Source organism: Ceratotherium simum, chromosome 1 (assembly GCF_057802395.1).
Source record: "Ceratotherium simum simum isolate JZ-2026a chromosome 1, ASM5780239v1, whole genome shotgun sequence".
Classification (NCBI taxonomy): Eukaryota; Metazoa; Chordata; class Mammalia; order Perissodactyla; family Rhinocerotidae; genus Ceratotherium; species Ceratotherium simum.
The window spans coordinates 46,008,672-46,032,318 of NC_141900.1; the positions used below are offsets into that span (position 1 = coordinate 46,008,672).

Below are 23,647 nucleotides of genomic sequence, written 5' to 3' on the forward strand. Positions count from 1 at the left end.
CTAGTAAATAGCAACATAAACAGCTCTTTTCATCAGTCCTATTGGCGACCAGTTGCCTATGAAGAATAGCTAATTACATAAGGTCAGTAACAAATGCTTTACTGCTTGGAAGTTGCTTAGGCTAATGAATAATTAAAATATATATGGTTTGTATAATCATTTCTAGAGAAAGAACTTCAGCTATTGCCAACTTAAATTTTGTCTTTGAACTACATTTTCTTAGTTTATTTTAGTCACACATTCTGTCATTAAGTGAGAACACTATACATTTCACCTGCTTTGATTCTCCTGAAGAAAGACTGGTTCCTTTGAGTAGTTTCATACAAGTACATAGCAGCAGTCTTCCATTTTCTTCCCAAATTGGTTCGTCCAATTTGGTTGACTCTATAGTTCGTCCCTCCTAGCCTGTACATATCCCGAACATGTATGGCACTATAAGAAAATAAATCCAATTTTCCTTAGGAAGAGGCCAGAACCTGAGCAACTTAACTGAATAATAATAATTATCTGAGCCTGAGTTCCCATCTCAAAGAATAAACAGAGATTATTTTTTACCCAAGACAGAAATCTAAACAATTTGACTTCGTAATGATCCAGTGAAACATATTCTAACCATTGGGTGTGCACAGTGACTATTCAGTGATACTGGACTCCAAGTAAATAGTTAAAAGCGAAAAAAATGCAACTACTTATGTGTAGAAGGACAATGAATTTTAAAAGAAGGTTTATGAAGTCCCATGCCCCTTGACCTTCTCTTATTACTATTGCCTGGTGAACCTTTTCAAGATGAATGGTGTATATCTTTATCTATGACAATCCATTTAGCAATCACAACATTTCCTATAAGTTAGATAAATTGTCCAGTCACTTAACAAGAAAAAAGGCCAACATCAATCGCAGCAAAGGTCACTCAATCCAGTTTTGTTCTATATTAAATTGTCATCAGATCTGAACAGCGACTTCATCAATAACGCATCTAACTAGAAATGTTCCAAAATTTAGAAATCAACTGCTTGCCCTATGGGAAAAATGAAGTAGGTAAATAAGACACAACTTTCCAAGGCAAACTCACAAAGTATTGAACCCAAGATCATACTCTCCCAGGAGTCTCATTTATCATTTAAACTAAATATGACTTCTAGAAATAACTCTGTGGGTTCAATGTTTGTCCTTATAGAGACTACACAAATGAACGTCATGTGGACTTTGTAAATGTAAGTTTGACTTTCTCTGCCAAAGTAGCCAAGTAATGAATATATGAAAGAAGCAAAGTATATTATGATATTATGACCTGAATCTAATAATGAGGAGCCTGTCACACAGATCCAAAATGAGGCGTGACCTACAGGACAACTGACCTGAATTCTTCCAGAGATTAAATGCCATGAAGAAGGGAGGGAGGCAGAATTACTTCAGATCAGGGGAGAACAAAGAGACATCTCAGCCAACGCAATGCGTGGGCCTTGGTTTATTCAGGATTAAAGAACCACACAGCGAAAAAGGACATTTTAAGGAAAATTGGGGAAATTTGAAAATCTGGGAAATTTGAAACTGCTAGTTATTGTCTTAGGTGTGGTAATGGTGATGAGGCTGTGTAGTCGAAGGTCTTTGTTTCTGGGAAATGCAAACTGAAATGTTTAGGGGGAAGTGTCAGGAGGTTTCTAGACAACTTCTAATGACTTGGCAAGTGGAAGTGTGTGTGTACGTGCATGTGTGTGTGTTTATGTGTAGACTGAGCAATTGCGAGAAGAGATAAAGAGTTCATGAATCTAGAGGAAGGGTGTACAGGGGTACACTGCATATTATTTCAACTTTTTTGTGGGTTTAAGACAATTTAATTTTTAAAAATCAGTTCATGCTATTCTTCTGCTCAAAAACCTACACCAATATGCCATTTCATTCAGAATTAGGCCATTCTTTACAGTGGCCTACAAGGCCTAACATAATCTGGTTCCTCATAATCTCTCTGATCTCTGCCTATAATTCTTTTGTTAATTCACTGCAGCCACAGTGGCATTTTTGCTGTTTATCTAACATGTCAGGTATGCCTTTGCACTGGCTGTTCCCTCAGCCTGGAACATTATTCCTCTAGATGTATTAATTGCTTATTTAAAGACACCTCAATGAGTCTAACTACCTTATTTAAAATTGTAACTGAGCTGCAATACTTGTTAACATCCTGTACATTTTCTTTTTTTATATCACTTTTCAAATTGTTATATATTTGATTATATAGTATTTTTTCTTTTATTGTATGCATTATCCCAAAGTAAGCTCCAAGAGGGATGGATTTTTTGGGTTTTTTGTTCACTGAAAAATCTAGAAGAGTTCCTGGCACATAACAGATTCTTAATTAACTCTTGTTGAAAGTTTAATGAATGAAGAACAGCTTTATGGCTTTCCTTGTAGTTAGAAAATGAAAGATCTGAGTGCAATTTTGTGGTGGAACACAATAGGTTGGAGAAGAGAAAAGCCCAAGGAGGACACAGCTCAGCATAGGGAGATAGGAGTCTGGGAGGAGGTCCAAGGTATAAGGAGTTGGAATGAGAGATGACCTCATGAAATCTTAGATATTTTCTCACTTTTACAGTACGAATGAGGAGCTGAAAAGGAATGAAATAAAGATATTAACTATTCTCTAAATATTTTGTAATGTGAGAAAGCTCATTTACAATTAAAGGATTTATAATAAAAGTAATCCAGTTAGATGTGCATGAAATATTTGATAAGAAATATTCAATCAGAATTTAAATAAGGAGACCACACTTGTCAGACCATTTAGTATCCTAATCTAACGATGGTACTTCTGTTAACATTGAGATTGTGTGTTATCTGCCTTCAAATCTCATCTGCAAAAGAGCTTGGGCCACTAACAATGCTAGTTGTCCTACAATATATCAAGAGATATTGGCAAATGGAACCATATGCTTGTCATAAGGCAAGACCACCTAATAAGTTCTCCATATCTATCTCCAGTGCTAATATCACTGGTGCAATCATAAAGCGGCTTGTCGCCACAGGAAATGTATAAGCAATGGCATGCAACGCATATTTGTGGTAACATGGAGTCATTTAAACTGTCTGAGAATGGAGAGGGATGGTTAGGAATCTTGAGGATGGAAGGCATGACACTCAAAGCCTCTTTTCAGGATATGCGTTACATTGTCACTTTTCTCTTCCTGGGGACTAGTGGTACTTATTTAGGAAATTAGTGATGAGTATGACCAAAAGTGGTCTCCAACTCTATCACACAATTCTGAGCTCAGGGACAGAGACTTCTTGACCAAGGACATTGAGATCATGGTTTCATTTAAAAAATGTTGGGAGATTTTCCATGTGTTTAATATACATCTTAGTTTTTAAAAGGAAGAGATAAAATTAAGGACAATTTATTGTGCACTGTTAACGTATAATACTGAATACTTTGTTTTTGAAGCCTTATCTAAGAACACAGTATTTAAACGAAAATATATATTTTGAATTACAATCACTTGGCTTACAAATTTTCTAGAACACAACCTCAACATGCCAAGCATCACAATCCTTTATGCTTTCAAACACATGGCCTATCATAATGCATTTAATAGATTTTAAAATCATCACTTGTAGAGCAGTCTACTCTGGAAAATTCATTTCAAATATATTTGTAATGAAACAATAGTTAATTATTAAATAATCAATTGTGGTGGTCCCTGGGTTGGGACTTAAGAAAGTGAGTACATAAGGTTATCACTGGGCTGCCATTTAACATTAGCTTGTGATGATAAATGAGTTTAATTAGACATTTATCTTATTTGTTCAGGAATCTATCCTCCAAGAAATGGTCCTTAGGGAAACACACTTTTCTAAGCAAAAATCTATTGAGTATGTTTATCTAGGAACACTTCTAGTATTAACATCTAGGCATTTAGTACTCCCTATGTAATCTGATCTCAGTTGATTTATTAATTTTGTCAAATAGTTCTTGAGTTCCTACTATTTAAAAAGTACTACCTACAGCTTTTCTTTCTCTTTATCTCAATAAATATTTCTATTTATCAGCTTATTTATATCTAGTTGATTTATTTACATCCAATAAATATTTGCAAATTTAGTTTATTCTCTATTTAGTTTATTCTCTAGGAGCTTAATTCTAAATGAGAAATATTTCAATGAGCACTTCTCTTAACTTTAATCTAAAAATATATTTATGATTACTTGCAACATATAGCATTAATTTCAAGCATCTTAAAAGTTAAATAATGTAAACAAGCAACATTTTTGAAAACTAGATATTTCATTTATATTATTCTAAACTTAAATTGCACTTCCTTGTCACTATTGCATTTCATGCTAATATGAAATACTATGAGATATGTCAAAAGACATGTTAGAAGTTGACTGTGAATAGTGCTGATCTAAACACTCATACCACTATTCCTTATGTGTTCGTTCTTCTTTTACATACTGAATTGACAACAATTCTGTGATCTTTAAATTTAAAAAATAAAGCATTAAAAAATACTTGAAAAAATAACATCAAATTATCATGAATACTTTTATACAATTATTGTATTCTCACTTATCTGAACCATACTTTATCATACTCAAAGACTTATTTAATCAATAAAAGGATCAAAGTTAATTTTAAGTGATTAGTGTTTAAATAATTAATGTTGCACTCAGAAGCCAAACCAAATATTTATTTTGCTAATTGGAATAATAACATTCCAAGAGTTATATTTTAACTGAAATTACAATAATCTTGTTCAATCTTAGATTTGCTCAATATCTGATCTTGATGAAATCATTCTATACATGACATTTCAAAATACATTTTCTGCTTTTCTAAAGTCAAGAGTGAACTTTAAAAAGCAAGGTTAGCCCTGATAGTGAGCTACATTTTACCAATGTTCTCCAGGAAAAGGACTAATCTGATCAGCTGGAAACTGACAAATGATAATTTCAATCTGACTTTTGAACTTTCTCATTACTCAGATTTTCCTAGAAATCTCTGTTCTACTCCAAGGACTAAATACAGTATGAAAAATGAATCTTAAATACAATTATCATTAGATAATTCTAGATTCTGTGGTTTAAATGATTTGTTCTAAACTTCAGGTTTTTGAGAAAAATATGCATGACATCATGTCCTTTTTTAAAAATAGTGAATATTTATGTACACTTTGCAAAAAAATTACCAAAGCAAGGTCAATATTTACAGATTAATACTCTTTATCTCCAAGTATACTGAATATACTAAAATATATCAAGAGCTCTTGGCTAGATAAAATCACTTGTGTTACAGTAAAAAACAGTATTCTTCGCAATATATTCTATTTTTAAAAATCAAACATAGTTATATGTGAAAGAAGGAAATTCATTTGTACCTATAAGTTTGCCTAATAAATATGTGAACATTTAAAAATGTTGCATTTTTTTTGAGATATAGAAAGCTAAAAAAGAGGGGATAATTTCTTCATACCAGTATCCGGTAACACCCTTCCTTTTTAATTTCTTCCCCCAGAGGCTAATTTGTCAAGACTGAAAAAGATACATATATTAACATTGACCATTAAAAGATTCATCATCAATTAACATTATGAAACATCTTTATGACTTATAATTTAAAAGCCCACTAGTACATTTATAACTATTTCTCCCCAATTATAAAAATTGACAATGGCATTTTTCAACTTGGTAAAATTTGGGTACTAATTGCATTCTAGGCACTTATAATAAAGATGAATAAATGGTCACAACAATCAAAGAGTTTTAATTTAATACCCATTAGAAAAAAATATATAAAAACATGACAGAATATGAAGCCACTAAAGATGTTATAAATACAGAGAGAAAAGTCTGGCATGTGAAAAAAATAGTGTACATTTATAATTCAAGACATACATAGAAAATAAATATAGCCAATGCAAAATAGCTTATTTAAAACATTGAAAATGAAGTGACAGTCATCAAATTTCAATCTACAGTCACGCACTGTATAACGACGTTTCAGTCAACAATGTACCGCATATATGATGGTGGTCCCATAAGATTATAATAGAGCTGGAAAATTCCTATTGCCTAGTGATGTCATAGCCATCATCACTTCATAGCGCAATGCATTACTCACGTGTTTGTGGTGATGCTGGTGTAAACAAACCTACTGTGCTGCCAGTCATATAAAAGTACAGCACATACAATTACGTAGAGTACATAATACTTGATAATGAAAATAAATGACTATGTTACTGGTTTATGTATTTACTATGCTATAAGGCTATACCATCTAGGTTTGTGTGAGTACACTATACAACGTTAAGTACAATGATGAATCGCCTAATGATGCATTTCCCAGAACATAATCCCTGTTAAGTGATGCATGACTATATACTGAATTGATATTATAAAGACTGCAATTATTCTCAGATTACTCTAAGCAATTCCCAATGAAAATTCCAGCGATATTTTTTCCTGGAGTTTGAAAAAGTGACTCTAAAGTTTACGTTGAAGAATAAAAGTCCAACAACAGCCAAGTCTGGAAGAAGTGTAGCAATGAGGCCAAATTATGTTTTAAAATAAACATTTTTTTTAAAGTTTAATAATAACACTGATACTCATGCAGGAATCAACAATAATATTAGTGAAATAGAATGAAGAGCCTAAGTAAGACTCTGTGTACCTAAGAATTTGGTCTGTAATAAAGGCATCATCACGTTTGTTGGAAATGAAAGGATGGATATTTTTGAGATATTAAAAGATACTTCCTTAGAGTCTGCATTAACAGAAAATAAATTCCACATAAATGTAACAGTTAAATGTAAAATCAAGTGCTCGCTTCGGCAGCACATATACTAAAATTCGAACGATACAGAGAAGATTAGCATGGCCCCTGCGCAAGGATGACACGCAAATTCGTGAAGCGTTCCATATTTTTCATGATGTAATCTATGCAGAAATAGAAGTACAATGATGTACACCTGAAATTTTTACAATGTCATAAACCAATGTTACTGCAATAAACAAAAAATTTAAAAAAAAATGTAAAATCAATACTAAACAATAACAGCATTAGGAGAAATATTTAACAATTATTATAGACAGTGAGAAATGACTTTCTAAATATGAAAATAATGAATTATTACACAAAGAAGAAAAATCAAACATATTTGAATGCATAAGACTTTGAATTTGTACATGGTAAAATTTAAAAAATATATTAAGAAGAAAAATTGCATATACAGCGGTTAATAAAAAGCCATTATTTATGATATGAAAAAAAATAACCCACAGAGAAAAATGAACAAATGGCATGAAGAGACCATTCATAAAAATGCACACACGGACACAAGTAAATGGCCAGAAATTATAAAGAATCCAATTTACCTAATAATCTGCAAATTAAAATAATATACTGTTTCAACAATAAAATTACCCCAACTTAAATAATAATAATCAGTATTGGGGCAAGTATTTGGTGAAAGTGGCCCTCACATACTGCTAGCAGGAGTATAAATTAGAACAATAATTTGTAAAACAATTGGTTAAGAATCATACAATTAGCCTTGCCTTGCCTTTATGCCAGTAAATCTCTATCTAGAAATTATTCTAAGAAAATAAACATATAAGACTTAAGTAAAAGATTGTTTACTGCACTATTATTTGTAATAAAAAATGGAATAAACACATCCATTAAGATGGCTATTATTTTTTTAAAAAACTAAAATAACAAGTATTGGCAAGGATGTGGAGAAATTGGAATCCTTGTGTGGTGTTGATAAGAATGTAAAATGGTACAAGCTTGTGAAAAACAGTAGAGTTTACTCAAAAAAATAAAAATAGGATTACCATATGATTCACCAATTCCAGTTCTGGGTATATATCCCAAAGAATTGAAATCAGTGTAAATACGCTGGACAAAGGGATGATTCACATCCCAGGTGGGACGGAGGGGAACGATGTAAGATTTCATCACACTACTAAGAATGGCACACAATTTAAAACTCATGAGTTTTTTATTTCTGGAATTTTCCATTTAATATTTTCGAATCAGTTGACTGCAGGTAACTGAAACTACGACAACAAAACTGGGGATAAGCGGGGACCACTGTACCTAGAATAGTCAAGTTCATAGAGACAGACAGTAGAACGGTAATTTTCAGGGCCCGAGGGGAGGAGGGAATGGGAAGTTATTGTTTAATGGGTACAGAGTTTCAGTTTTGCAAGATGAAAAGTATTCTGAAGATGGATGATGGTGCTGGTTCACAACAATGTGAACACACTTATTGCCACAGAAATGTACACTTAAAAATGGTGAAAATGATAAATTTTGTTATGCATATTTTACTACAATTTTAAAAAATAAAAAAGGACTCCAACAAAATGTTCCATAGATTAATTAAAAATACGAACATTCAAATTATAGTTACCTATTTTCTAAATTTTCTCAAAAATATGCCCTCACTACTGTAATTAAAAAGGTACATTTGGTAAGTAAAAGAAACGAGATCTGGTATTCTTTTAAAAGGTTAGTTTTTAGTAGAGTAGTCTTCCTTTGTAGACCTCTTCTGAGGGTGAGGCAGATGTTTCCTAAGACATGATTGGCCCAAGGGAGTTGCAATTTCAATGAAGCAAACTGAAAATGATTCTCTGGATAGTTTCTATTGGGGGAAAAAAAAATTGCCTCTTTCCAGACCACCAAAGATCTGAAACATGAAAGTTAGGGCATATGTTTCATTTTCTCCTCCAGGGCAGTTAACAAATTTGTAGAAGAAGCTGTTCTAACCTCACATGTGAAATTTTGCCCCAGAGACTGAATCTGCATATGAAAAATGAGTCCAATAATGGAACACATCAAGCTGCTGTGACTACAATGCCTGGAAGGAAAATGTTGACAGCTTTATAATTTTTCAGAATTCCCTAGAGAGAAAAAAAAAAAAAGCCCTCCCTTTATTATCTGGTCACTATTCACAACCTTATTTGCTAACAGAAAGGGTGGTCCACTATAGTCAGATCTCATTTTCTGTTTTATGACTTTATATAGAAGCTACTTGAAATGCATATTATGGGGGATGAAGCAATACATCATGTTTCTCTCTTTTGGATTCTTCTGTTTTAACATTTGCTATGTTTTGTAAAACTTGGGATTTTATCTTTCCATTCGTCATACTCGATTCGAAAATTTTTTAAAAATCAGCTTTTGAAAATGTAGACATTATAACTGCGTATTGAATGAACTGATGGAACATTATAGAAGTGTTCTAAAAGAGCCAAAGACACGTTCTGACAATCAATAAAATCACTTTCATATAAAAGTGCTAACACTGAAGAGCTTGAAAGTTATTCCGAGTTGTTTACAATTATGAAGTGCCAATTATTAGTGGTTCTTTCTTATCAAGCCCAGTTTAAATTTAAGGCATTGCAGCCATCAGTGGCACCACTATTAGCTTTTGAAACATTGCTATAGATTTTGCAGTTGATTTAACATGGGGAAGTTTAACCATCCTACATTTGTTCATTTAGGCATTCATTCTGCATATATTCTCAATTGTTATAAAAACATTAAAAGATATAATTTATCATTTTCGAGAACAGAACGGAAAGTGATGCTTATTTTGCATGACAGCAAATCACGAGAGATAATGTGTAAGAGAGAAATGTAAAAAGTAATACAAATTGCTCAGCTCAATTTCTGAAAAGCCCATTTCTCTTACAGGATGCAAACTTATAGTTGTCTCAACCATCAGAAGGGAACATTTGGTGCCATTTGATAACATTTTCAAGAGACTCACTACACTTTTTTTTCAGGAAGAGACCAAAATTCAATAAAGATAATGCTCACATGTCCGACAGCACAGGGGATATTAGAGCCAATAGACCCAATAAACTGACAGGAAAGCCCATCATTCTGCCATAACAATGTAACAAAAGCCATGTTTCAAATGTAAATTAAATTCACACCTACACACACACTTTACCTTGTAGCCTTGAACCAATTGTGGCCAGCATCTACGGCATAGTGTATTTTAACATGATTCGGAGGCTCTACCTATGTGGGCAAGTCATCCCCCTTACCAGGTCTTAGAGGAGGGAAAGGAGAAGATGATTCCTAGGTCTTACCTATTTGTGTGTCTTCTAAATTTCCAATGTTCATCTAGGATAAAAAGTCCAATTATAGAATTCCCTACCACTTAAAGCCCATGGATGTAAGGAAGGAATTAGTTAAGACAAATTCAACAAATCTATATTAAATTAATAACGTGTAACAGGAATAAAATAACTGGTATGAGAATTGTGCCTTGGCTCCCTTTTGAACTTGGTATATTTTTTCTATTATAATGCTGAATACGTCACACTATGGAAGCTGTTAAAATTGCACTTGGTTCTACAGCAAGAAAACCCTTCTCTCTGTAGGAGATACATTAACAGACTTGGGGTGTCAGTTTCTAGATGGAGCTTTGGAAAAGATAATCTACTAAGTAGATTCCTGTTCCTAAACGATAAAAACTTCCTCCTCATATTTTAACACTTTATTCAAAAATGAAGCCATTCATTATCCCTCACTAGATAATGCTTTAGTTATGACAAACCAAGTTGTGACACTTTTTTAATGGGTATCTATATTTTCATATCTATTTTTTAAAGAATTGTACTTGGTTAATAGCACCAACAAAATAAAGCTCAATATATTGAGTCTCTAATTTTTGAGGAGATCAAACTAAATGGAAACAGAAAAGAAGATGGGAGAGTAGGGCAAGAAGAGAAGAGTAAGTTTCTTTTAGAAAATTCACCAGCTTAGAAATAAAAGTACCTTTAAAAACTGATGAAGCACTTTTAAAATTATGAATAATGATCTCTGAGTATAAACTCAGAGATCACAATTCAATCCTTATGCCTAGAGGGACAATGAAAAGAAAATAACTGCACACTACATTTTTTTAGAAACTATTTTCATGTGAAGAGAAATTGTCACATTAAAATCATATACTGAGACATATACCACTGATTCGACAAGCTATATATACAAACTGTATAATATCCTTATTAAATTTTTAAATACCATAGAGACTCTGCATTAATAATAATTTACAAAGCACTTGCACATACATTCTCATTTTGTTCTTATACCAATCCTATGAACAAGACTATTAGCATTCATATATAACAAATGTAAACATAATTAGTATCATTAACTTTTTGACCTAGATGTACTGTAGAGATTTCCTAGGTTATGCCTCTAACAGGTGTGAAAAGTAAGGATAAATGAAATTAAATGATTTGCCAAAGATCAATCTGCTAGTTAGTACCAGAGATAGGGTTGACACCTAATGTGATGTTCTTTTCAGTATACCAAGTTACTTGAATTGTAAAAGAGCGTTTACTCCACCAATTCTATAATGTACTACAAAGAAGTATTTCATCCAACTTTCAGAAATGTCCACTCCTGCTGAATGTTAATGTTCTCTTCTTATCTCTCTCTCTTTCAACTTCATCCACTTTATCCCTATTAGCAGTTAATTCCCAAACAAGATCTCTAATTAGGTGTCCACTCCCATATAACAGATCCAAGTTTCCAGCTGCTTCCTGAATATTTTAATCTGACTTTCTTTGTCTGACATATCAAGGTCATGAGGATCAAAACTAGATTCATTCAAAAGTACTCTTGACCTGTGTTTTTTTCTTACTTAAGGTCATGTTCTTTCTATAAGCAGAGGCAAAAGTTCTCAGAACGATCTGCAGTTAATGCCTCTAATTTAAATCCCAAGCTTATTTATTCAACCTCACATCTTCCCATTCTTCTCTCACCACTCAATGTTTATTTCTGCTTCTACAGGCCTGGTCCTCATCCTCCTTTGAATGAATCGTTATATTAACTTGTTTATTGATTTCTCTATTTCTAGTCTCTTTCCTTTTCGAGTCATCAGTCAATGGGTTGCAGAATTAATATAAAACACAACTAAATAATTTATGAACATATTCTGTGACATATAGAAAGAAGTAAAAACTTGGGCTAATTGTAGTAAAATATTTTATCAAATATATCAGCAGTGTAGAGACCAGAATCACAGACGCTCCCAATGATCTATACCTCCTGGTTTCTGTGTCTTGTGTAGTTTCCTCCCACACTGAATAAGGCTGACCTATGTAACTAATCAAATATTCTGGAAATGACAGTTTTTGACTTCTGTGGCTAGGTCATGAAAAATATTTTGGTTTATGCCTTGCTCTCTCTTAGATCACTAGTTCTGGTAGAAGCCAGCTGCCATGCTTTGAGGACACTCAAGCAGCCCTATATAGAGGTCCGTGCAGCAAGACACTGAGGTCTCCAGGCAACAGCCAGATCTGACTTGCTGGGCATGTGAGTGAGCCACCCTGAAACTGGATTCTCTAGCGCCAGTCAAGCCTTCAGATGACTGTAGCTCCACCCAACATCTTGACTGCAATCTCATGAGAGATCCTATGCCAGAATCATCCTGTTAATCCATTCCCCAGATTCCTGACCCACAGAAACTGTGTGAAATAAGTGTTTACTTTTTTAAGCCACTGTTTTAGAGTATTTTTTTACATAGCAATGGATAATTAATACAATGAGAGCTTTAATTTTATGGAGAGCATTATATAGCAATAAAATATCCTGGATAGAGAATCAAAACATGGGTTCTAGGTATGAGAGAGCCGAAGAATATTCTGTATAAAGCACTCTACAAGGTCAGGAGATAGAGAAAGGGAAGGTCATGCTGCAACCTGTTCTCCCATTACACCTTTCCCCAGAATCCCTTTTATCCCATACATGGTTCATGTGTTTGCTACAAATGAAAAAGATCTTATCAAAACCTAGGTTGATCCTAAATTGGAAAGATCTGCCAAGCCACGTGTTTCTCTTACTTGTATGTCGAGCGAACATGTGTTTGAGATACTAACAAATAAACAACAAAAGGTAACAGTAGGATTTGGCTTTATACTGAGAACACCACAATTCTTCTTCTCTATTTTGAAATCTAGTTATTGAAGGTTTCTATCTCCAAAAATTTACTGCAAAATTATATCTGAATATTTTAAGTAGCTGTAAACTAAAAGAAAAATGCGCAAATTCTTCTAACATATAAACCAGGGTTTCCCAAGCTCTACTCTACACATTCTTTGTTGCAGGGAGCTTTCTTTTGCATCACGAGATGCTTAGCAACATCCTTGGCCTTGACCAGCCAGATGCCAGTGCCACCATTCTCTCCTCTGCTCCAAGTATGATGATAAAAAGTGTTTGCAGACGTCGAACAATGTTCCCTGAGGGGCAAAATCACCTTTGGCCACGAACTGTTACAGATACAAAGATAAGGAAAATCTAGAACCTTCAGTTTGGATTTTCTGATTAGAGTCTGATGCCATCTGCCATGGTTATAATGATCTGCCAGATTGCCATAAATGATCAGCCCGATGTTAGGATTCAACAGGAAAAAATATTTTTAGAGATGGGTCTGTGATGTCTTTATTGCAGAACACAAAGAAAACTTTTAATTAAACACACACACACACACACACACGCACACACACTCTGGAAAAAGCAGTCAATCATTCTCAGAACCTCTAGTAGTTGGCCAAATGAACTGCAAACTTACATTTAGGAAAGAAGAAAAGCAATGACCATTAAGTATCAGAGATGACAGAAATCACAACCTAAAGTCTGTTTCATTGAAATTTTCAAACTTGAGTGAATAGTAATCATCTAAATTAACCAAAGGTCTTGACTAAATTGAGGCCAGAAACTGCTTTAATAGTGGCTTTAAAAGACAAACATAAATGTAGAATAAAAAACAATTATGTCTGTGATTCTCTCCTCCTTTCTGCCATGAAATGCTTTGCTGTGGCATCCATGGCTATAAAAAGTGGGGGGAATGACTGCTGCAGTATTAGGGACTTCTTTGCAATGTTACAAGGTTTTTTTGGAATACTTTTCTATAATGAATGCCCACATTCTGTAAGTTTTTCCACTTTACTGGAATGACTAGTGAATATCTATTTTATTGGAATCTTGATCACGAAAACAGAAAATCTATGCACTTTTTGTTTTAGTTATGGTTCCTGCAGAAGCAAACTCCAATATAATGACTTGAGTGTGCACAATTTATTTTCTGGTAAAGGAAACATTGTAGAAACAGAAGGGGACAGCCAATGAAGGGTGCAAAGTTAAATTGGCTATCACTGAAAGCAACTGAAGCTTAATCTCATCAGGGAAACTTTGAGAGCCAATACAGAATTAATGACTCACAGTCATCCCACTGAGGAGCAAGGGAGCTGGGGTATTTATACAACACCCCTCATCGACCATTGTTTGAGAGCTCCTGCCAGGAACGTTAATTTCCTAGCATTTTTGGCCTCTTCCACAGGCAGGAAAAGCAGACTTTAGTGGCCAGAGAAAGCTCTCAGACAAATAAATACAGATTTGGGCAGTTAGAAGTCAACTAACTAATGAGTTAGAGAGGATCAAGCTGGAGCAATGGCTGCAGCTGCTATATTACAATTTCTATAAAACAACAAACATAACGGTCCAGAAATGTCAAAGCAACATTGCCTTCTTAGATATACTCTATAGTGACAAAGAGGAAATATTTGTCTCCCCATGTCAAAAATACAATAAAAATGTTCTTCTTTTAGGAGAATTCAAATGAAATTTAAAAATGCAAAAAGAATTCCCCTTTGGCTCATCAGTTAATTAATACAGGCCATAACTACCCACTTATTATCTGTTCATTTTTTATAACATGTATTAGTTTCTTTAAAGATAAGGAAGTTTAAAAAAAAATCCCTGTTGACTGCAAAATTACAGCATTAACAAATTTAAATTGCAAAGAAAGTTACAAAATAAAAGTGAATACCTTCTCCTCTGAAACCAGGCTCTCTTCCTAATCTTGCTAAAGAGAATTATTGTTAATATTTGCTTGTGATTACTGCCAGAAACCCATATATGTGTATTTTTCTATTCTGACCGAGATTTTTTGTTAAAGCTTCTTGAAGAATCTTAAGAGGTAGATCTTTCATCAATTCTGGAAAATTCTCAACCAATATTTCTTCAAATATTGCTATCTGAAATTCCAATTAGATATATGTTACATCATCTCATTTTTTCTCTCCATGTCCCTCAACTTCTTCCATAATTTCCAACAGTTTTTGCTGCATTAATTTCTTCATCTTCTTTCATTTAACTAATTATTAATCCACATCTAATCTTCTGTTAATTAAGATCCACTGAGTCCTAATTTCAATTATTACTATTTTTAAAAATTTCTTTCCCTTTCAAATATACCTGTTCTTCTTGGAGAGCATCTTTTTCTGTTCTCAGAAGTTTTCATTCCATATTTAATTTTTTAATCATTCTAAACATACTTATTTTATAGACTGTGGCCAATTCCATTCACTGAAATTTGTGGAAGTCTATGTTGATAACGCTGTCTGTAGTTTCTCTTTAGTCTTAGTCATGGGGGACTTTTATGTGTATGTACTGCAATTTTTTTTTTTTTTAATTTTTGGTGTGTGTGTGTGTGTGTGTGAGGAAGATCAGCCCTGAGCTAACATCCATGCCAATTTTTCTCTTTTTGCTGAGGAAGACCGGCCCTGAACTAACATCTATTGCCAATCCTCCTCCTTTTTTTCCCTTTCTCTCCCCAAAGCCCTAGTAGATTGTTGTATGTCATAAGTGCACATCCTTCTAGCTGCTGTACATGGGACGCCACCTCAGCATGGCCAGACAAGTCCTGCATCAGTGTGCACCCAGGATCCGAAACCAGGCTGCCAGTAGCAGAGCATGTGCACTTAACCACTAAGCCACGGGGCTGGCCCCTATGTACTGCAATTTTAGACTGTGATCATATATTCAGGCTATAGGAATACTGTAAATTCTGGGTTTGTGGTAGCTTTTACCACGTATCCTAAGGGATTCAAATGGGGCTGCTGTAAATTAATTTCTCACTTTGTTAGGTAGTACAATTTTGAACTTCAAGCATATGAGATGGAGACCTATAATTATAACACTCTCTATGAGGGGTGTAGCTCTTCGCACGTCTGAGCTTTAAGTGGGAGGTCTCAATTCCACCTGCCTACTTCTCCCATTTCGATAGCCTTTTCTTTTGTCCTCAGCTTTTTACAAAAATCTAGATTCCCTGATTACTAAATTTGTAAACACTCCAAGTCAGCCTTGGCTTCACTGTAGAGTTAATGGCTCTGAATTTCAGTCTCATTTTATTTTTGTCCCTTCAAATTTCCTTTCCATTCTTGTGAATTCACCCCTACTTTTTAATGTTAGACTATGTTTTATTTAGCATTTACATTTCGTAAAGGGAGGTTTCTCATAATATGTAGTGTTTCATAGAGTGTAAAATATTATATCTTATTTCATCTGCTCATTACCATTTTTACCTGCTCTTAAGCTTTATTGTTAATCCTGTCCCTCAAATATTTCCTATTCCCTTAGCACATTATGTGTCCCATTATGCTTCTATTTCTTCCATATTCCTGGAATCCATTATTGATTATTAAAATAATGTTCTAATAAGCACTTTGAATTCACTCATATGTATTCTTTATATTTTATACCATATCTTCTTTTCCAATTACAAACATTGAATATATCCTACCCTCAACTGAATTCACATACAGTTGCTATCAGTTTGCCAAGCTTTAATGAAGAAAGTAATAGGTTAATCTTTTGTTCTACAAAACAACACTCAAAACTCAAATGGGCTTTTAGGGCTAATTTTTAATCTTTAATTCACCTTTCACTAAATCTTTGAGACAATTCTCTACTTCCCCCTCAATCTCATTTCCCATTTCAATCTAAAATGATTTCCTTTAAACTGGTTTATCCATTATGGAGTATCTCTTCATATTAACCCATTTCTTTCCCCTTTCTCGCCTTAAAGAATAATTTCACTTATTATTTCCTTTTCTTTTGAATCTTCAATTGTTCCTTCTTCAAATATCCTTCATCCTGTTCTAGAATTTTTTTTTTTTTTTTAATTTTTATACTCACTCCTTTCCCAGCACTACACTGTGGCAGATACTGGACCAACCACACAAAAGACATCATTAACCCTATTCTCTCTTACCTTCCTCTCTAGTTGAGATAAGCAAACCCAATTACTCAATTATGCATCCTCCCTTGCAGTCATGAATAGCCATGCTATGTGGTTGTGGCCAAATAAATGTAGCTAGAAAACCCTGGGAGAGAGATTCCCTCATTAAAAAGAAAGGTAAAGACTTGCCAGGAGAAATAACTTTTCTCTCTTTGCCCCCCCAACTCTTCCTGCCTAGAATGTGGTTGTTAAGTCTAGAGGTGCAGCAGCTATCTTGCAACAATAAGCCATGACCTTACCAAAAAAATGCTAAGAAAGGTGAAGTAGAAGAGCAGAAAGCACCTGGGACCTTGATACATTTTTCAGCCACAGAACTCTCTGGATGCCTCACTCCAGTGTTCTTGCTAATGGAATAATAAACTATCATTTACAAACAAAGACTACTGTAGTTTGATTTTTGTTACTTATAAACCAATATGATATTAATGGATACCTTTCTTTAATCTCTCCCTCCCCCCACACCCACCTGACAAAAACTAAAACATTAAACTATATACGTTTGCTATCCCTATTTTGTAACCAACCATTCATACAAAGCAGTGGTCAAAAACTGGTGGCCCTTAGGCCCTTAGGACATATTAATACCAAGAGCTACTGTGCTTGGCTCTAAATAGTTTACAGAAATTTTAAATTAATTACCAACACTTAAGCATTAGAAAATGCTGGCTTATTTGGATTTCTGTGTTCATCAAAACATACAAAGATGAGGGAACATTGGACTGATGCATACTTCCTGAAAGCAACACAGTTGAAGTTGTATAATGGCCGCTTTTGAAATTGAGGCAAACAATACAATGCAGAAAAGACAGTCTTTTCAACAAATGGTGCTAGATAGCCACATGCAAAAACAAACAAACAAACAAAAGAATCTAGACACAGATCGCACACCCTTCACAAAAATTAACTCAAAATGGATCGTAGTCTAAATGTAAAACATAAAACTACAAAACTCCTAGAAGATAACATAGGAGAAAATCTGGATGACCTTGGGTATAGTGATGACTTTTTAGATACAACATCAAAGGTACAATTCACGAAAGAAACCATTGATAATCTGGACTTCATTTCCTTTAGCAGAAAAATGTCTGCTAAAGAGAATTAGAGAATTAGAATATGAACCACAGACAGGGAGAAAATATTTTCAAAAGACAGCTGATAAAGGACTGTTATCCAAAATATGCAAATAACTTGTAAAACTCAACAATAAGAAAACAAATAACCTGATTAAAAAATGGGCCAAAGATCTTAATAGACACCTCACCAAAGAAGATATACAGATGGCAAATAAGCATATGAAAAGATGCTCCACATCACATGTCATTAGGAAATTGCAAATTTCAACAACAATGAGATACCATTACACACCTATTTGAATGGTTAACATCCAAAACACTGACAATATCAAATGCTAGCGAGAATGTGGAACAACACTAACTCTCATTCATTGCTGATGGGAACGCAAAAAGGTACAGCCACTTTGGAAGACAGTTTGGCAATTTCTTATCAAACTAAACAAACTTTTACCATATGATCCAGCAATCACACTCCTTAGTACTTATCCAAAAGAGTTGAAAACTTAGGTCCACACAGAAAACTGCACACAGATGTTTATAACAGCTTTATTCATAATTGCCAAAACTTGGAAATGACCAAGATGTCCTTCAGTAGGTGAATGGATAAATAAAATGTGGTACACCCAGGGCCTGCCCCGTGGCCTAGTAGTTAAAGTTCTGCGCACCTCACTTTGGTGGCCCAGGTTCATGGATTAGGATCCCAGGCGCGGACCTACTCCACTCACCAGCCATGAGTGAGTGGCTGTGGAAGTGTCCCACATATAAAAAAAATAGAGGAAGAGTGGCACAGGTGTTAGCTTAGGGCTAATCTTCCCCAAGCAAAAAAAGAGGAGGACTGGCGACAGACATTAACTCAGGGCGAATCTTCCTCAGCAGAAAAAAAAAAAAAAATGTGGTACAACCAGACAATGGAATATTATTCAGTGTTAAAAAGAAATGCACTATTGGGGCTGGCCTGGTGGCGCAGTGGTTAAGTTCACGCATTCCACTTTGGCAGCCTGGGGTTCACCGGTTTGGATCCTGGGTGTGGACCTACTCACTGCTCATCAAGCCATGCTGAGGTGGCGTCCCATATAGAAGAGCTACAACTCTACAACTATGATACACAACTACATACTGGGGCTTTGGGGAGAAAAAAGAAAGAGGAAGATTGGCAACAGATGTTAGCACAGGGCCAATCTTCCTCAAAAAAAAAAAAAAAGAAAAAGAAATGAGCTACCAAGCCATAAAAAGACATGGAGAAAATTTAAATGCACACTACTGAGTGAAAGAAGCCAATCTGAAAAGGCTACATACTGTATGATTCCAAGTATTTGACATTCTGGAAAAGGCAAAACTATGGAAACAGTAAAACTATCAGTGGTTGCCACGTGTTAGGTGGGAGGGAAGGATGAACAGGAGAAGTACAGAAGATATTTAGGGCAGTGAAAACACTCTGTATGTTATCATAATGATGGATACATGCCATTAGACATCAAAACTCATAGAAGATACAACACCAAGAGTGAAACCTAATATAACCTATGGACTTTGGGTTATTATGATGGGTCAATGTAGGTTCATCAGTTTTAACAAATCTACCACTCTGGTGTGGGATACTGATAGTAGGGGAGGCTGTGCGTTGGTGAATGCAAAGGATATATGTGAACTCTCTGTACTATCCACTCAGTTTTGCTGTGAACCTAAAACTGCCCTAAAAAATAAAGTCTATGAAAAAAAAGTAAGATGCGCACTCTCCTCCTGATTGTTACCATCCTTACCTGGTCAGCTTGTTTCATTTACATCCCATGCCTGCCCTTCACAGGCATTTACCACTTGCAGGCTGGATTCTGCCCTCACTGATGAACTACAACTACTCTAGATAGTTATCAGCGAACCTATCTGTAACCCTAACGGCCTTTTCTTAACTCTCAATCTCCTCAATTTCTTTAGGAGCATCGTCACTCCTGACCACGCCTTCCTTCTGTGATGTACTCTCTCCTCCTCAGTCTTCTCTAATGCTGTATTCTCCACGTTCTCTTCCTTCTTCTCCAGTTTCTGTTCTCCCTTGCTCCAAAGATGTTGCCCTAAGATCTTTCACCTTCTTTTCTTTCTTTATTCACTCTCCATCTTCTGGATTAAAGAATGACTCAAAGTGGAACGGCGTTTCCATACTCATAAATTGCATTCTCACTACTCAAGAAATAGCTTACTCATTTCTCCAAACACACCCACTCTCAAGCACCAGTTCCAGATTTCCAATGCCTGCTCAAATGTCCAACTGAATGTCCTGCCATCATTGCAAAGCCATTACATCCAAAACGAACTCATCATCTTCCCTACAAAGTAGGTTTTTCTGTTTTCCCTCTCTCTCTTAATGACACCACAATCCTACAATTCTTTAATCAAACTTTGAATAATCTTCCACATCTAATCCTTCCCAATCATTTCTATAAACTCACCAAACTTATGTCACTAATATCTCTTGCCTGTATTACTGCAATCATGATGCAGCCATCTTTAGTCTTCTCCTTCCACTGTTCTTTCTTGGTGATTCTGCTATGTTAATCTTAAAACACAAATTTGATGTTGTTACTCTCCTATTGAAATACTCGACTGTTTTCCCACTGCTTAATCTTCTATTTCATATATTCTTCTTTCATATGTCTGGCCCAGTTCCACCTGACCAGATTTATATTTCTACGGTATTCAGTATTTCCTGTACATGCCCCTCATTTTGTTTCCTGAGAGCCTCTTGGTATTATTCATTGCTGGGAAAATGTTTTCCCTTCAGCTTCTACACAAGCTGTGTATGCCCATACTATTCATGGTCTAGAATATCTTTTAAAATTTTTAACAATTATTTGAGTACAGACAATGAGACGCTCTTTCCTGGACATTGGCAGAGAGGGCACTTAGTGTGGAGACTTTCTGGAGTGTAGTATGGAGCTCTGGATAAACTCACAGGAGTCACGCTGCCTTTATTCAAATCTCAGATCCACCACTCACTTGGGTGAGTTTTTAAATCATTCTGTGACTCGATTTCATTATCTGTAAAATAGGGATAATATTATAACCAACCACTGATGTTGTTCTGAAGACCAAATGAGCTAATACTTAGCACTGAGTAGGAACAGACTAAGTATCAGAAAATAATAAGTTGTCAATAAAAGTTAGCTGTTACTATTACTAAGGTCTAGTGAAACTGGAGAGAAATCAGACAAGAAGCAAGAAGTTGCATAAATACAATTATTTTCAAATAGCAATAAGTGCTATGAGGAATATTAAACTGAGTGATGTGATAGATAGCAATTCAGGGTGAGGAGACAGTTTGGATGGTCAGGGAAAACCTTTCTGAACAGGTAACATTGGAGCACTGACCTGAATTATCAAATGCACCCAGTTCCCCACAGATCCAAAGGCATGGCTTTCTAAATAGAGAAAATAGCAAAGTGCAAATGCCCAAAGTGGTGTGTTTGAATAACATAAAGGCCAGTGTGTCTGGAACTTTGTTGAGCAAAGGAGAAAGAGACAAGAGATTAGATCAGAAAGATGGACAACTAACCAATCACGTACGGCATTACAGACCACTGTAAGGGGTTGCACTTTTATTCTAAGGAAAAAGAGAAGCCCTTGGAGGATTTTAAGCAAGGCACGCATGATCACTCTGACTGCTATGTGGAGGGCACGAATGGAAGAGGGAAGAGCAGTCAGGAAGCCACTGCAGTCCACCAGACAAGAGAAGATGATGCCTCTCGCCTTCTTTTCCACGTAGATAAATCTTGGTCTTTTAAGAACCAACTCAAAAAATATCTTTGTTTTAGAGACTCTCCTGATCCTCCTTTAAACTGCCATTTATCTGTACTTTCCTTATGGTTCTTGGTGTATAATTATTCACATCATGTGTGCACTTCTTCCTAAGTATCCTATAAGCTCGTTGTGGGCAGGATTGATGTGATATGGACTTCAGGGTCTGCAATTTTGTGTCATAAATATTTGCTGGGGAAAGTAATTTTGTATACTAGAATTAAATATTAAAATGTTATAAAATATTAATAATAAAATTTTTGCCCTGCATTGATATTTTTCTTCAATATTTATTTGAAAATTAAATCTTATGGAGATACAAATGAGATGAGGCAGGGAGACACAAAATGTGTATTGAGATAGAGATTATAAGTAAAGTAAAGATACTCACTTTTTGAAGTCTAAAAGGAGTAAATTAAATATTTATTGACTTCTCAGAGTCAAAATAAAAGCACACTGATGGAGCTAAAAGTGCTGAGTGTTTTATAATGAAGGCAACCAAATTGTTCGGGGTTGAAAATCAAATTAAGTAGCTCAAATACTGCTATACTGTACCAAAAATAAAACAGAAGAGGGATGGTGCTGACTGTCATATAAGATAACTAATATTGTTGAGAAAATAATTACACACTTTATTTAAAGGAACTGAGCTGTAAACTGACATCTTCTGATTGGCAACATTTACACAGAATGAACAGTAAGAGCGATTGTCGCAATATTTATAAAAGAGCACCCAGTTCTTTCCTTTGCAATAGAATGGTTTCATACTCAAGCCCTTCAAATTCTTATATGTTGGTTCACTAAATGTTTTAGCACAACAGGCAGGATTAAAGCTTATAAAATAAGATCTTACTAATGACAGATAAAAGGAGCATTTCTGTGTGAGGAAATTAAAAACTACATTAAGAAGATGGGTTTTTTTATACTTAAAATTTTCCTATAATTATTAAAATTTTTGCTGAAGAATATTAGGATGACAAATACTGATAAATATACGATGTATTTAATATTCTAGAAAAGCTTTTACCATATGATTTTTATTTAAAAAATTTAAGATTTGATTGTACATATATACATATATGTAAATGCCACACATATATATTATTATAAAATTTATAAAAATAAAATACATATAAAGACTAGTAGACAGTCATTCTGACACGTTAGTGAGACACAATATACAAAAAAGAAAATTTAAAATAAACATTTTTTTTCACTTGGTTGATTACTCACACACCTCTTCCTGCCTTCATGATTTTCTTAAGGAACAAAACTCATTTTCTATATTCTATTATAATCTGCAGTCATGGTTATAATATTATGAAGAATGAAAAATATGCTGAAGAAGGTTGGAAGTCAAGCCTTGTATAATTTTCTTATCTACTACAAATTTATAAGATTAAAAATAAAAGAAAATTACATTTAAAACTTTTATTTCTATGGACAATTTTAATAATATGTAGTTAACTGGCCTTCTAGGGCACAGATTAGTCAATATATACATATTTTGAGACTGCCTAAAATCTTGAAGTTTGCATGTCTCAGCAGCTAGCTCTGCAGGGCCTGTTCTGATTATCACCCAAAGCCCTCCATCCAACTTACTTGGCAACTGGTATTTGTTATCTGTTATTATAGATAGCTATGGAAATTTTGTTGGACTGCTTCTCTTTCATATTGATAAACATG

At 34.6% G+C, this 23,647-nt stretch overlaps 1 protein-coding gene and 1 non-coding gene across 2 annotated transcripts in view; one reads left to right on the plus strand and one right to left on the minus strand.

Moving 5' to 3' along the window:
• The window catches only part of THSD7A (thrombospondin type 1 domain containing 7A), a 673,077-nt gene that overhangs the window by 360,997 nt on the left and 288,433 nt on the right, over positions 1 to 23,647 (minus strand). The window lies entirely within an intron of this gene.
• On the plus strand, positions 6,810 to 6,916 carry LOC147918193 (U6 spliceosomal RNA). The gene has a single exon (XR_015553493.1). It is a non-coding gene; the product is annotated as a U6 spliceosomal RNA (small nuclear RNA).